The sequence below is a fragment of the Sus scrofa genome, chromosome 6 (genome assembly GCF_054392235.1).
Source record: "Sus scrofa isolate SSC_HxYL_T2T_F1_AM1 chromosome 6, Sscrofa_HxYL_maternal_Yorkshire_Landrace_v2.0, whole genome shotgun sequence".
NCBI lineage: Eukaryota > Metazoa > Chordata > Mammalia > Artiodactyla > Suidae > Sus > Sus scrofa.
Window position 1 is genome coordinate 125,995,734 of NC_139388.1, and position 15,569 is coordinate 126,011,302.

Consider the following 15,569-nt stretch of genomic DNA (forward strand, 5'->3'; position numbering starts at 1 on the left):
TGGAAGTCTTCACCCACGAACCCCTGCCTCACTTGTGCACAATTATCTCTCCAGTCCAGGGACTCCCAGGAACACATTCTGTGATGTTAGAGCAGAATAACAATAGTGCTGCTACTGGTTCTGTCACACCATGAACATGTGCTCCCTTCCCAGGGGACTTTCTCTTTAATGAAAGAAAAAGCCTGGAGAAGAAAATGCTTACTCCACGAGTGGATCTGAAATGGTCAATTAGCACAGAGAAGGTCCTTTGCCCTGCAGACTACACCACGTAGGTGGTACCATGTGTGTGGCTATGGCAATGGCAGCTTAATAGGATTGAGGGCTCTGTTGGCCCTTTGGAGTTGTGGTTCTGTTCCTTGCATCCCTATTGACTGGGGGTATGAAGATAGCAATTTCCTGCCAACATATTGGTTGCTAAAGAGGGCCCACCCTTTCCCAGAAAGTGGCTTCTTCCTGAGAAAAGGGTGAGCTCAGAACTGTCAGTTTCTTCATTGGTCCTCTCTTTTCATTAGCTCTTTTTACATTTACAACCCCAGTTCATTCATTTGTTCATTTGTTGTTGTTGGTTTTGTCTGTTTTAGGGCTACACCTGCAGCTTATGGAGGTTCCCAGGCTAGGGGTCTAATCAGAGCTGTAGCCACTGGCCTACGCCACAGCCACAGCAATGTGGGATCTGAGCTGTGTCTGCGACCTACATCACAGCTTATGGCAACGCTGGATTCTTAACCCATTGAGTGGGGCCAGGGATTGAACCTGCAACCTCATGGTTACTAGTTGGGTTCGTTAACCACTGAGCTACGACAGGAACTCCAGCTCTTCTTTTTTAGTGAGTGAAACTTTTCTACAAGCTAGAGGTATAACTGAAAGGAATTACACAGATGAAAACAAGAGTTCAGACTATAAAAGGATAAAAATGGATTTGCTTTGCTGGTTCTCTTAGGTCAGGAAGTTCTTAAGAAGAATCATCAGCATGCATAAGTTTAGAACTAAGGAGTACATGACATTTACCACCCCAGTTCATTCATTTGTTCATTTATATAACAAATATACATGGATTAATTTTCATAGGGCCAAGGGATTTAGGACTGAAATTGTTCCAGAGAGGAGATGTGTGAAGAAGCCACGAAAAAAGGAAGTATTAAGTAAGTTCCAGTTATTAGTTGCTGTGTGACAAACCTCCCCCAAACTTAATGACTTAAAATATAGCCATCATTTCATTTTTGCTATGTCTCAAAGTTCCAGGATTGACTAGGTCAGGCAGGCAGTTCCTGTTTAAGGTCTGTCAGGAATATGCAGGCAGATATTGGTGTTTGTTGCTGGCAGTCGACTGGTACTTGTCTCACTTGCATATGGGTGGAACTTCAGCTGAGGCTCTTAGCCACCTGAACACCTACACTTGGACTCTCCATCTGGCCTGGGCTTTCTCCCAGAATGGGAGCTGGTGTTCAAAAAAAAAAGAGTATCTCAAGAAAAATTATCCTCTTATATGTATGTCTGTGGTCACCTAGTCTGGATTCTGTTATAGTCACAGGCTGGCTTTGATTCCAGGACAGGGAGCATGACCTGCCTCTTCATTGTAGGACAATCAATACCAGTGGTAAGAAGAGCACATGGGATGGGGGAACTTGTTGCAGCTGTCTTAGAAAATACAATTTACTTCAGGTAAGGTAGATCCAGGTATAAGTTGTCTTGAATGATATATTGCTAAAGATCTAATACTAATTAATGAAGACTAATCTGGGATAATTAGTTCTCAATACAAGGAAGCATATGATCAAATGGGTGATTGTATAACAAGGATCATTATGGTGAAAAGAGGGTGAAGGAGTCAATGAGTTCTGAAGTAGTCAGGGCAGATTTCATGGAAGAAGTAGGAATTTGAGCTGACTTTGAAACCTGGGTAGGGGCCATCTATTTTGTATTCATTTCTCTCCCTAAACAGAAAAGAATGATAATAAGCAAAATTACAATTATTGGTAATTCCTCTCATTACCAATGAGATAGTTACCTAATGTTTCCAGTTTTTTTTTTTTTTGGTCTATGCCTGAGGCACGTTGAAGTTCTGTGCCACATCAGTGACCTGAGCCACTGTAGTGATAATGCTGGATCCTTAACCTACTGCACCACAAGAGAACTCCAACCCCTTGTCCCCCATCGCCCCCCAGGAATGTATTACAAATTGGACTGCTACATAACTTTTTGACTTAAGATATTTTGTGAATATTTTCTTAAAACTATTAAATATTCTTCTAAAATATCATCTTGAATGGCTGTAGAGCATTCAACCATGTGAATATGCTTCAGATTTACTTTTAAATCTCTTACTGTTGGAAATGTTTTTTCTATTGCAAAAAACACTGATGAAAATCTTTATGCAGAAATCCTGGTGCTCATCTATGATTATTCTCTTAGGATTAATTCCTAAAGGTAGAATTATTGATCAAAAGTCATCCATATTTTTAAAAACCTTTTATATATCTTGTCATAGTGGCTTCCAGGACAGGTCATGCTGGTTGCCCATCCCACTAGGGTGAGTCCTGTTTATTTACAGGTTTGCCAATACTGATTGCTGCTGGCTGCAAAGGACCAAAGTGGAACTTTGGGCTTTATTCTCCTTTTATCTGATTATTATAAGGGTAGCATTTCCCCATGTATTTATCATTTAAGTTTTTTTAAAAAGTGATTTTCTATTTTAAATCTGTTGCCTATTTTTTTCTGTTGGTATTTTCCTATTGATCCTATTGATTAGTAACAGCCCTTTATAGGTTATTACTCCTTTGTCTAGCACGTATGGTACCATCATTATTTTTCTCATTTGATCTTTTTGTTTGCCAGGTTTGTGTGTGTGTGTATTTTATGTAAGGAGCTTTGGTGTGGCGATATTTAGTCATCTTTTTATTTGTATGTTTTTCTTTTGCTGTTACCTATGAAAGGTCTTATTTATAATAATAGATTAATTTTACCTTGCTTTTTCCTTGTTTCACACACATACACACACACACATGCACACAATATGTAAAATATTGAATTCTCAAGTAAATCTGGACTATATTTTAAAATATGTTCTGAGAAGGGGTCTCTGAAAGATTATTTCCCAAATATTTGCCCAGATGCAGGGTGAGAGGAATTAGATCAGTGGAGGGATAATCCCAGTGCCCTGAAAGGGAGAAACTGTGGCTGAAGCAGAGGGTGGTCTTCTGGGAGTTGTATGGGGGGCAGGCTGTGGGGGCGATGGTGACTGTACTTACCTTCTGGAGGATCTGGGATGCCTGGCAAAGGGAAGTTCTTTGTAGGCAATGAGAACCATTGCAGGTTGGGGAATAGGGAAATTATTTTTTTTCCTCTTCCTGAACATCTCTTGGGGACTTGTTAAGAGTTAGGTCCTCTGGTAAACATACATAATATTTCATTTAATTCTCAGCACTGCCTACGAGGCAGGCACTATTATTATCATCATTTCATAGATGAGATGATTGAGGCTTAGTAAATTGTAGGGCTGGGACTAAGTCCAGATCCAGCTATTTCCAAAGCTCTGTGTTCAACCACTGTCCTTATTCATTTCTCGATATAATTAAGGTAAGGGTTTCAGAAATTTAAACACTGGATAGTTTGGAAGGGAGAGGGGAATGATTGAGCTGAGGAGCTTCTGCAGTACCGGAAGACACAGTGATGAAGACCTATATGGGTGATGCTAGGGGTGGACAATGATGATGCAGAGGGAGGAGGAGAAGCTGGTGGCACACAGTGCAAGAAAGGGGAGGGGAAACTTCTGGGTTTAGTATCTTTCAGTTTTGGCTCTTATTCTAAATATTTGGTGCTCCTCTCTGGCCTTGCCAAGGGTTTTCATCAGCTGATCATAGCAGTTACCATTCTCCTGATACTTAAACAGAAATTTCTAAGGACTAGACATTTCTATGTAGAAATTGATAACAGAACCAAAATTCTCTTTTCCCACCCATCCAGATCCTTGAAGGGAACCAATGTGATCAAGGGAAGTTTTTTTCCCAAAGGATGGAGCTGTATCTTTGTTCCTTCAATGACCATCATTGGAGCATACAGTGAACACACATGTCTGCTGTGAGGGACCCTAAGACTCATTAAAACAGAGCCAGCCTTGGAGTTCCCTGGTGGCTCAGTGGGTTAAGGATCACCACTGCAGCTTGACTCACTGTTGTAAAAACAAACAGACAAACAAACCCCAGAGCCTGCCTGCATGGAGGTAAGAGTTGAGCTGAAATGGTTACTTGCGCTTGTATACAAACATTACACAAAATGGAAAGTTCCAAATCCCCCCAAAGAGTGTAGTTAATGGGTTATGGGAGGTCTGAGAAGAGAGAATTATGCTTGTTGCGAGGGACAGGACAGATAGAATCATGAACTAATAGGAAGTTTTTAAGTTGGGGTCATGCTGGACTTGCTAGAAAGAACAGATACAAATCTTTTGTAATGAGAACTTTCATTCTTTGCAAGCCCTGGGACCTGCCCTTCTACAGACAGGGTGACTCTCTTGGCATTTGTCCCTCCTTCCCCAGCCCCTGAGGTGGTTTACTCTTCAATCACAGTTCTGTCATGCCATAATTACAGTAATAGAAGCAGCTCAGTTTTTTTCTTTCTTTATGCATCTAAGATGGGCTAAGAAAGAGGACAAAAGCAGATGGATAAGAAATAAACTGCAGCTTGGTGCACAGAACATGCATCTTTATCAAAAGAATTACAGAATGGATGCTGCTTTTATTCTCCACCCAGGCACAAACTGAAGTCCTAACTCTATTTCAAAGTCTTCCCTAATAACTCACACTGCATAGATCATCCACAGCCCTTATATTTATAACCCTAATTTGGTCCTGTGGTTCTTGGTAATGGAGCAATCATAAATAGGCTTAGGTCTGCAAGTGCTCCCTACCAGAGTCTCCTTTGCCCCTCCAAACAGGCCCACGAAGAGAGAGAAAAGGACCCTCACTGCTTAGGGGGTCCTGGGTTTGAGTCCCAGCCCTATAAATTCCTGACGATCAATTCCAAGCTGTTACTAAATATCTCTAAGCACCATTTCATTAATCTGTGAAAAGGGGCTAAACATTAGCATTCACTTATTGGGAATGTTGTGAGAATTATATGAGGTTGTAGAATAAACATTCAATACATGGGTCAGATTAATGCAGAATGAGGACAACCGGAAGTCCCTGTTGGATACGATTCAGTCTATTCCATTGAGCTTTCTTAGTGTGGGACCATTTCCCTTTGGGCCGGAAGTCCTTGTTCCATGGTTGCTTCACCACGGTGCCTGGAATGGGTCTCTCCCTTCTTGTGACAGGAGGAGTGCATACTGATGAATATGTTCTTTGCCTTATCATTTGAAATGCCTTCTCAGGTTTTGACATGTGCCCTAGGTTTGGGAACTGTAAGTCAAACTGCGAACTGGCCAATGCTCTCCTTCCCTCTATACCTAACCCAGCAAAGCACATGGCTCACTCTGCTGGATCTACCAGTTTTACTTAGTTATACCTTTACTAGACAGGGAGCTCCAGGAGGGAGGGGATGGGTCCATGCTGTGTATCTCGACATTCCCAGGACATAGCCTAGAACCTGGCATGTGGTGGACATTTACTGAACATTTATTGAATGGATGGCATGATGTAATCTTTGCCCAAAGATTGGTGACAAACACCTGTCGGGCCTTTTATTTTTTAACTTAACCAAACTTCACCACAACCTTATAAACCAGGTACTATCGTTTCCAATTTGTTAATAGAAAAACAGAGATTCAGAAAGGTTTACCAGCTTAACCCAAGGTTGAACTGTGATGTGCTTTCCTTCTCTATACATTGCCTTGTTCACCCTTAAACACTCTGGCTCTCATTATGACCGTACCACTTATTAGCTGTATGGCAGCTGGCCAGTCACAAATCTTATAATCACCTTTTCTTACGATGAGAACTGTCTTGCTGTCTTGGGAACATTTTAATATTTTCTGGATATTCACAATCCTGAAAAATAAGTGACTCATCATGATATTGTTTTGATGAAGCCTGAAAATGGCTTGTCTATTTTTAACATTGAGTGGCAGTAGCTAATAATATTAGGTTCTTTTATCCTACTCTGAGAGGAGAGAGAAGTGAGAGGCCGTGGGGCTTAAGGAGTATGTGTAAGCAGGGGTGGGGGGCTTAGCTCCACATAGTACCAAGGAGAGAGAAACTGTCCTCTTATCTCAAGGACTTTGTCCCAAAGCTGGGCGCTCCAGGCCACATCCGGGTCTGCTTTCTTGGAATCTATACAAGAATCATTCCCAGCACTGTCTACTTCATGATTATACTCAGTTTCAAATGGGTATATCTCTCTAGCTGCACTTTTTGTGTTTCCTCCCTTTCTGGTATGTTCCTGTTTATGGAGCTCAAGTTTTAGCTCAGTGTTTCTGGCAGCTTTCGAATTAGTGGCACCATGTGAGAACCAAGTTTCATTTTTAATTTTTAGAAGTATGAATGAATGAACGAACAAATGAATAAATAAATACATTTGGAGAAGAATTCAAAATGTGTCCAAAAGATGTGTGGTGCAGAACAGGAGAGGCATGAAGGGGACTGGTGTTGCTTCTTGGTGGTTAGTGTGCAGGCTCTGGGATCCAAAGGCCTGAGATGGACCCTGGCTTTGCTACTCACCAGCCCCGAGATCTCGGGTGGGGTTTTTTACCTTTGCAAAGCCAATGTGAAATGTGGCAAGAGCTCTCACATTTAACTATTGCTGTGTAACATATCACCCCTGAGCTCAGTGGCTGAAAACAATGACCCTTTTTACTGCTTGGGTTGGATGGGGGTCAAGAAAGGCGTCTGACCTAGACTGGGTTTCACTGTGGTGGATTCATGTCTCTCATTTTTCTCTTGTACCAGGCAGGCCAGCTGGGGCACAATCTCCTGGCAATGACAAAATTGCAAGAAGTCAAGAGGAAACATACAAGGTCTTTTAGGGCCTAGACTTGGAACTAGATGCTGTCATTTTCACTCATATATCCTTGATGAAAACAAGTCACGTGGTTACACCCAAAGTTAAGTGGAGGGAATACACCCTGCTCAAAGTTATGGATGATGCAAGTGGGATGGAGGGTAAAATATTGGATCTATAATGCATTTTATCATACAACCTTTTGGAAGCATGGGGAAAATTAAAAGAATTGATTCTTGTTAAGGTCCTTCCTTGGTATGTTGTGAGCACTTCACATGTGCTCGGTAGGTTATATAAGTTGTAAGCAATGCATAAACAATAGCTATTATAGCTATTAGACATACTGACACACTATCCCAAAGAACAAGACTCATGGAGTCCTTAGCTGGAAAAAGCCGGTAAAACAGGCTGTGTTTGGATGGGAAAAGGAAGGTTTGCTCATTCAACAAATATTTAATGAACACCTGTGAACCATGCACTGCCCTAGGCACTTGGGATACATTTGATAACAAAGCAGACAAAGATTTTTGTCCATAAGAAGATTAGATTTCAGCAGAGGAAGATATAGGCATAAACAGTATATTGATGCTATGAGAGAATGCAGAGGAGAGTAAGGGATTGGGTGTCATGCTATGCAGGCAGGTGGCAGGATTAAATACAGCAGTCAGGTGGGCCTTGAAAGAAGGTGATGGATTTAGTCAAGTAGACACTGGGGTGTAGGGGTAGGGAAATGTTCTAGTCAGGGGAACACCAGAGCAAAGGGCCTAAGGTAAGGATACAGAGTGTCTTTGAGGAACAGCATAGAGGAAGTATGACTGGAAGCCATGACTGAGAGTTGAGATTGGAGAGGTTGTGGGGAGGAGGGCCTTTCTGCTCATTGCAAAGGCTTCTGTTTAGTCTCAGTGGAGTGGGGTGCGATTGGGAAATTTGGAACACATGACATGAGTCTTAGGTCAAATGCCATGAAACTTAAAAACATTTTAAAGCACATGCCTGCTGTGTTAAGAATACTTGTAAGAAGTCAAGAGAGGCTGTGAGAATACTCAAGAGAAGTGATAGATATTTAGGGTTGAGTGGTGATTTCAGAGGTGGCGAGCATCTTGAATTTGGATATAGTTTGAAAGGAGAGCCAATAGACTCTACTGTCAGATTGGATATAAGGTGTGAGAGAAAAAGAGGAGAGAAGGATGATTTCACAGGTTTGCACTTGAGCAACTGAGATGGGACATGGGATGGGTAGAATAGGATTGGAGTGGGGAAAAATGAGATGTTCAATCTTGAACATGTTGACTTTGAGAGGGCTGTTTGACATTCAAGTAGAGGTTGTCATGTCAGTGGTTGGAGGCTCATGTCTAGAAATTAGGAGTACAATCTAGACTAGAGAGACAGATTTTAGATTCATGAACCATTAGTACATGACATTGTAGGTCTGGTCACATCAACAAGGGGGTGAGCTTGGTAGACTAGATGACTAAGAAGGTGCTCAAAGCACTCAACATGGAGAAAGAGTGTGGAGTCCTGGGATGTGGACGGTGTTGTCAGATTCGAAGATTGGGAATTGATGGGTGGATACAATGTGGAGGTCACCAGGGATCCTTATAAGAAAAGTGTCAGTTGAGAGGTATTTGTGAAAAGGGGGTTTAATAGGAAGCGAGGAGAAGATTTTGAGAGAGAATAGACAGCCCTTTGAGAAGCCCTGTAGCAGAGGCAAACAAAGAAATGGGTCAGTAGTTAGAGAAAAGCTGGGTTGAGAGAGTTTTATTTTAATGGTTGACATAATAACATGTTTATGTGCTGTTAGTATAAACTGATAATATGTGAGAGAATAGGAGAGAGGATCATGACTGGAAACCACCAAAAGAGCCACTCAAGCTTTTCCGGCTTTTTACTCCTGGTATTTCTTACCCCAGTAGGGATATTTATTACATTATTATGATTCTCTCCTGTTAAATGATTGCATCAAGTCCCTTTTGTCATCTCAGTCCCATCATTAGCATCAGTGTTTCCTCTCTTGTTGTCTTATCCCTCCACTTAGGGCACAGCAGTACCAGGGCATATTTTATTTTCTAAATATGGAACCCTGAACAATTTCCTGTGCTTTCCTTTGTTGCACAGATAGGGCCATGAGAAAGCAGAATTGGGTTCCCTGTCATTAGTTCATGAGGCAATATAGATAAACTCTATTTTAAGACACCACGTTCATGTGGAGACCAACTGGGACTGACCATGAAAGAAAAGGATAGGTAGGATGGAAGGCTTTGGCGATTTTAATGAGAAGTGGGTCAGGTGAGCTGTCCTGTTCAGAAGCAACAGGGGACAGTGGTGTTGGGAGGAGTCAGGTCTCCAGTGTCTGTGGCTTCCCACTAAAGGATCTTACTTTTTTTTTTCGAACTTTACTGAACTGGCATCCAAATCCTATCTTAAATCCTTCTCCTATTCCTTTGCCCCAACTGATAGCATTTTCTAGGTCCTAGGAACAGTTTCTCCCTCAGCTTTCCATGAATATGTGAACTTTCTGAAACCAAGGACTATACATCTCATACGTTTCAGGGCACTTAAGTCCCTGTCTGGAGAAGGACAGCAGATTGATGAATACTTGGCAATTCTCAGATTGGGTGGATGACAGGGGTCAGTTGAGAGCAAAGTTTACAACCTGGAAGAGGTATAAGCCCTATAAGTCAGCTGAGAAAAGGGCAGGGTATAGTATGAGACTGGAATCTGATCTTCCTGATCTATTGATGTATTGAGGGTCAGTCTTCTGAGTTTCATCAGTCTACACTGCGAGCATGATGGTCAGCCTCTCTAAGAGGTGGTGCTCTCTGTAGATAATCAGAGGCTTGTAGTTACTAGACATGGATGCTAGTGATGAATGGCTCTCCTACATTGCTGTAGATGTTCTCTAGGGACTCCATTGCTTTTCTGTGATATGCGCCCAGCCCTACCTGGATGGGTGAGTGATGGATGATGCTCATCCCACCCCCACCCCATAACCCTCAGTCCAGCCTACTCTCTAACCCTCTAATCCTATGACTATGGCTTACTTCTCCCAAGTCAGCAGCTGACTTCTGCATTCCAGGCTATACACTTGCATTGCCCTCATCTGTGCTGGTGCACAGGGGAGGGATACAGGGTGTAATTCCAGCAACAACATAAACTGAAGACATTTTTGGCCACTTCCATGTACAAGGAGGTATTTGTGTTCTAATGACCACACTGATTCCAGGTGTCACGTGAGTGAAAGGGCAGCATTGGATGCTTGTGCCTGGGACTCTGAGGCGGGCCTCCTTTTCTATCCCCATTCCCAATATCATCTCTAAATGTCAGTTGCTGCCTCCATTTCTGCTCTGAGAGCATATGACTTTGACTGCACATACCCCGGGAAGAAGTGGAAATTTATGTTTTATTATTAGATGTCACTCCTGAGTCAGCATCCTAAAGGTGCTACTATGGAGGGGAGGGATCTTGAAAAATCCTTCAGGAACAAAGAAGCAGGGGGAGGGTCAGAAAGTGGTGACTGGGATACCCCAGAAGGAATTTTCCACCTCCATCATTCTGCAGAGGGCAAGTTCTGTGCACCTGTTGCTCCCCCAATCCAGGCCCCTCCTCACACAGCGGCTTCCAAAAGGCCTTCAGATTCCAAATGACACCCTCATCAATAAACTTGCATTGCAAAACCACATTTTGACAACACATTTCCCAAATTTAGTCCCCTAATCCACTCCCAGAATATATTATGCTTTGCACCCAACAGATGGATTAGAAGCTTAAATCTTCTGCTTGTTCAGAAACCAACCAGAAACCAAAAATACAAACACTCACACCCTTGCAGGTGTGAGCACCACAGTGGGGGTGAGGGGAGAAGCCTGGGTGTGTGTGCGAGGATGTGGGCACGTTGAGGAGGGGAGGTGAGAATCGCTGCAGGTGTGGAGACCCGGGCGTCAGCTGGGCCTGAGCAGGCTGAGGGGCAACCAGCTGCTTTCTATAAATCCTTCTCAGCTCCCATGATTTAGGGCTCTGTGTACCAGGCAGGTGTGTAGGGTAGCATGAAGTTCAAGACACAAGTCTGAATCCTTGAATGTAGGGGCTGGCGGGGTGGGGGTTGTCTCCCCCCTACACAATTGCAGAGTCAGAGGCCTGAGCTGGGGAACCAAGCCCACAATACCCCCTCTGCACCAGATTCAGAGCCAGATGCCCAGGGCTTGCTCCCCTTCTCCAGCTTCTGCTGGAGACTTGGGAGATTTGAGGGTTTCCCTCTCTCAATTTTTTGGGGGTTCCAAGTTACCATTAAGTCAGAGACCACATTGCATCTCCCCAATGTGCATAAAATCTGCTGAAATCTCTGCAAATGGAGGTTGCTACTTTGAAGGCTGCTGAGAGAGGGGAATGAGGGGAGGATGGGGGTGCTGGGGTACTTATGGAGAATGCAAGGGAACACCCCAGCAGCTGGGTCATTAGAGGAAATTGAGGAGATCTGGGAGGGTCCCTGAGAAATTTCAGAATCCCTTCTCCACTACCTTATTTTTCTCCTCATTGAAAAATTGCTCAGAAGGCAATAAAAACAAGGTGTTCTAATTAAACAGATTTGTTTACATGTTGTGGCATGAAAAACTAATTCAATCTGATATACTCTATGTTTCTGCTGTACTTTTTCTCCTTTCCTTTATATAAAACTGCCCATTTTTAACTAGTATTGTACTTAAGCATCTTAAAGAGTATCCTTGATTAAAAGGAGATGAGCAATTTCCTACTTCCCACAGCTCTCAAAGGGTTGTATCAACAGATCAGGAAGAAGGGAAGCTGTGGGTGGGGGCTCTGTGAGATTTCACTTGCCATCTCTTACACCAGTTCTTGCCATGTGATGCCCAGAAACCTGGGCTCCCTGTCAGGCTGGAGCCTTAGATGGGCTTCCCACCATGACCAAGGCACAGAGGACAAGGGAGCTGGGAGTGGGTGGTACCCTGTTCTGGGGTCTCTCCATATAAGAAAAGGTAGGGGCCATCAGCACAGGTACTGCCCTGAAGGTCGGTGGCCTCAGCACTCTTGCTGAATCCTGTGGTGTCCTGGGAGAGTCCACAGAGAGGAGTGGGCATGAAGAGACAAAGAGGCATAGTCCTAATAATAAGGATGATTATTGGGATAACATAAACAGCATTGTGTGGGAACAGATGGGATGTTGATAATAGAATAAACTTCCTATCCATTAAAATTGTCCAAGAGAGGATCAAGATGACCCTATGCCATCCCCTGTCTAGGGATGTCTAAGTAGAGGCCAGCCTACCAGCCTTCCAACGTTCTATGAAAAGAATCTTTGTTTGGGGTGAGGCCTGCCTCATTTCTCACCACTCCTGGATTCTTAGAGCTGGTAACAACCTGGCAGCTTCTGGAGAGCAGGAATTCTAAGTTTCTAATCTTCAATCCCTTGTATCTTAGCCAGTACTGGAGTGTGTGAGTGTGTGTGTGTGTGTGTGTGTGTGTGTGTGAATATTTGTAGATGTGAATTGAGAGCATCTGTTCTAGACATGTGCCTTGTGTGTTTTGGCCCTTTTGGCTTCATCCAAGCTGTTTCCTTCATCTAGGAGACCCTCCTCCATCCATTCATCCTATCAACATGGAACCCAATCATTTGAACCAAAGGACCTGACCTATGCTTTTCGTGCATTAATTTTTCACATTTATGACCAGTTCCATGTTACCCAGCCTGCCATTTAATAGTGGTACTTGATGAGTGGCTTTTGACACAGTTTGCCCCCCAAATGTACTGTGCATTCTTCTCCTGGCTTTTCTTTTCTATTTTTTTTTTTTTTTTTAGGTCTGCACCCATATATGGAGGTTCCCAGGCTAGGGGTCAAATTGGAGCTATAACCACTGGCCTACATCACAGCCGCAGCAATGCCAGATCTGAGTCATGTCTGCAACCTACACCACAGCTCAGAGCAAGCCAGATCCTTAACCCACTGAATTAGGCTAGGGCTCGAACCTGCAATACTAGTCAGATCCGTTTCTGCTGAGCCATGACGGGAACTCCTTTTCCTTGTTTTTCAATTGCATCCTGTGTTGTTCTGGAGAGGCAATAAGACTATCTTTGCTCATGGATTTAATGGGGGTAACCATATGATAATCCCCTCCCTGCCCCCCCATCTGCCTTCTTCCCTTCTACTCTATTCTATAAGTATCTAATGGACACATCAGCAGAAGGTCCTATAGGACATGAAGGAGGTAGGATTTCTCTAATTTATAACATTGCTGGTGGAGAGTCCCAGCTCCTGAATGTTATTTTGCATCATGGAGAGAGGAAGTCCTGAGATCTGAGATGGAAGAGCCTGCCAGCACAGCTCATCTTCAGCCTGTGGTCTAGAGACCCTGCCTTTTTGTTTGCCTCCATCCTAGCTCTTTTCTGCCCTGTCTCTAGTCCCTGTTCCAGAGACCTCCCTCCAGTAAGCCCAATATATGTGTCTTGGGCTACGAGGCAAGATAAAAGGGGGGCGGAAACCCTAGAACTGTGGAAGGAATTGTGGCCCTGCTGGGCTTCGTTCGTCTACATCTGCCCTGATGGGGTATATGCCATAAAGTCCACAGTGTGGCAGTTATAGATAGAGGCCAGGAAGAGGGAAATGTAGAAAGGCACGGATTTTTTTTTTCCCCGTTTGTCTCCACTAGCTGCCCTTCCCATGTAGGGTCTCAGGATGGCTTTCCTTTGTGGCATCCCACATTCTCATAGTAAATGTACTTAATAGTTGTGCTGATTTATTTCTTCAAAAAGATAGCGTCCCCGTCTTGGCAGAGCGGGAACAAATCTGACTAGGAACCATGAAGTTGCGGGTTTGATCCCTGGCCTCGCTCAGTGGGTTAAGGATCTGGCTTTTCCATGAGCTGTGGAGTAGGTCACAGACATGGCTCAGATCTAGCATTGCTGTGGCTCTGGTGTAGGTCAGCAGCAACAGCTCCGTTTAGACTCCTAGCCTGGGAACCTCCATATGCTGCAGGTGCGGCCCTAAAAAGACAAAAGACAAAAAAAAAAAAAAAAAAAAAGAAAAGAGAGAAAAAGCTTACTGAGATCCTACAATGTGCCAGGTGCCATGCTGGATGATCTGATGATCAAATCCATCTTTCAGAACATTTACCTCGCCTCAAACCTGATTCTTCCCCTACTGAGTCCACCCAGCCCAGCTAAACCACTTTTCTCACCATCCACTGCCTTCCAGAGGTCTCAAGCCCTCGTTCTACCTTCAAACACTGACTCTTTCAATGGGACACTTTCTTCCAACCTGGTGAGTCTCCAGGCACAATACAGAATCCTCCATATTGCTTATCTCCCATTGGCTCTTCAGATCCACACCTTACTTGCCCTCTGCCCTGAAGGATGTGCTGTACAGATTATATCAACAGGCACAAAGCCCTCTGACTTCTGGTTGGTTGGGTCAGTGAGAGAGGACTTATGTGGGGTCAAAGTGTTACCTCTCCTCCTTCCCTCTTTTGGGGACACATTGTCTGTCACTGTAAGGCCCCAACCTTGACAGGGTTCTACACAGGCCTTTCTTTCAGTACCCATGACATTTCCCTCTCCTCATCCCATTCACAGCTCCACTGCTGCTCCTCCTGGCTCTCCTTTTTCTTCCTCTTCACCCTACCTGCCCCAATTGTAGTAAATGCACTGCCAAGAAACTCTCTAGTTTGAGTGTCCCATCCTTTCCTGGAAGGGCCCTGACACATGCCCCCCATTTCTGTCTTCCAGGTCTTAATCTCTAATATTTTGGAATTGCTCTAGGCTTTCTTAATTTTGGCACACATCTAAAAATGCATTCTGTATTCCTTAAAACAATCATTAAAATGCTGACATTTCCTTTGTCTCTCCTGCTAGATCAAAAACTGTCTGGAAAGAGGCCTGGGAGTTTTTTTCTCCTATCTTTTCTAGGACTGGATAGAAAGTAGGTGGTCATACAAATGCCTGTTGGTGGACAGTGAATCATTACACTAACAAGGTCAGGGTAGAAGGTCACTGGCTTAGAATCAAAGTTAAAATTCAAAGATAGGGTTCCAACCTATCTTTTCTTTCTGGGGGCCTGAGCCACCTTGGCCAAGTCACTGCTCTTAGCTTCTTAATTTGAGAAACTGAGATGATAATACAGGTTACTTCACCTCTCCCAATCTCACTTTCATCATTTAAAAAAAGTGTGGTTGTGGTAGTGATTTTCTGAGAATTGAATAAAATCTGATACAAGAACATTTCTTACTTGATGCTTTTGAATTAAATCTGGATATACAGTTTGGTACCAAATATTGAGAACTTACATGTTGATTCAAAAATATGAAAACAATGTATATATACTACCATTGCTAACAGATATCATTTATTGAATATTTTTTAAAAAGTTTTATTAACATTTTCTTAATTTTATGTGATAGGCATTAACAACCCCATTTTATGGAGAAGAAAACTTGTCTTAGAGGTAAAGAACTTGCTTGAAGTCACAGAGTGAGGAGGTAGCAGAGTCCAAATTTATATCCAGGGCATCACCTCTGGTTGTATCTTTTGCTTCAGTGGGACTTCAGCAGAGTCTTCAGCAAGGGATGTCTCTAGGAAGTCACCTGCCCCCTTTCACATGTACTGTGTACTTGCTTATCCCATGCATTTCCTG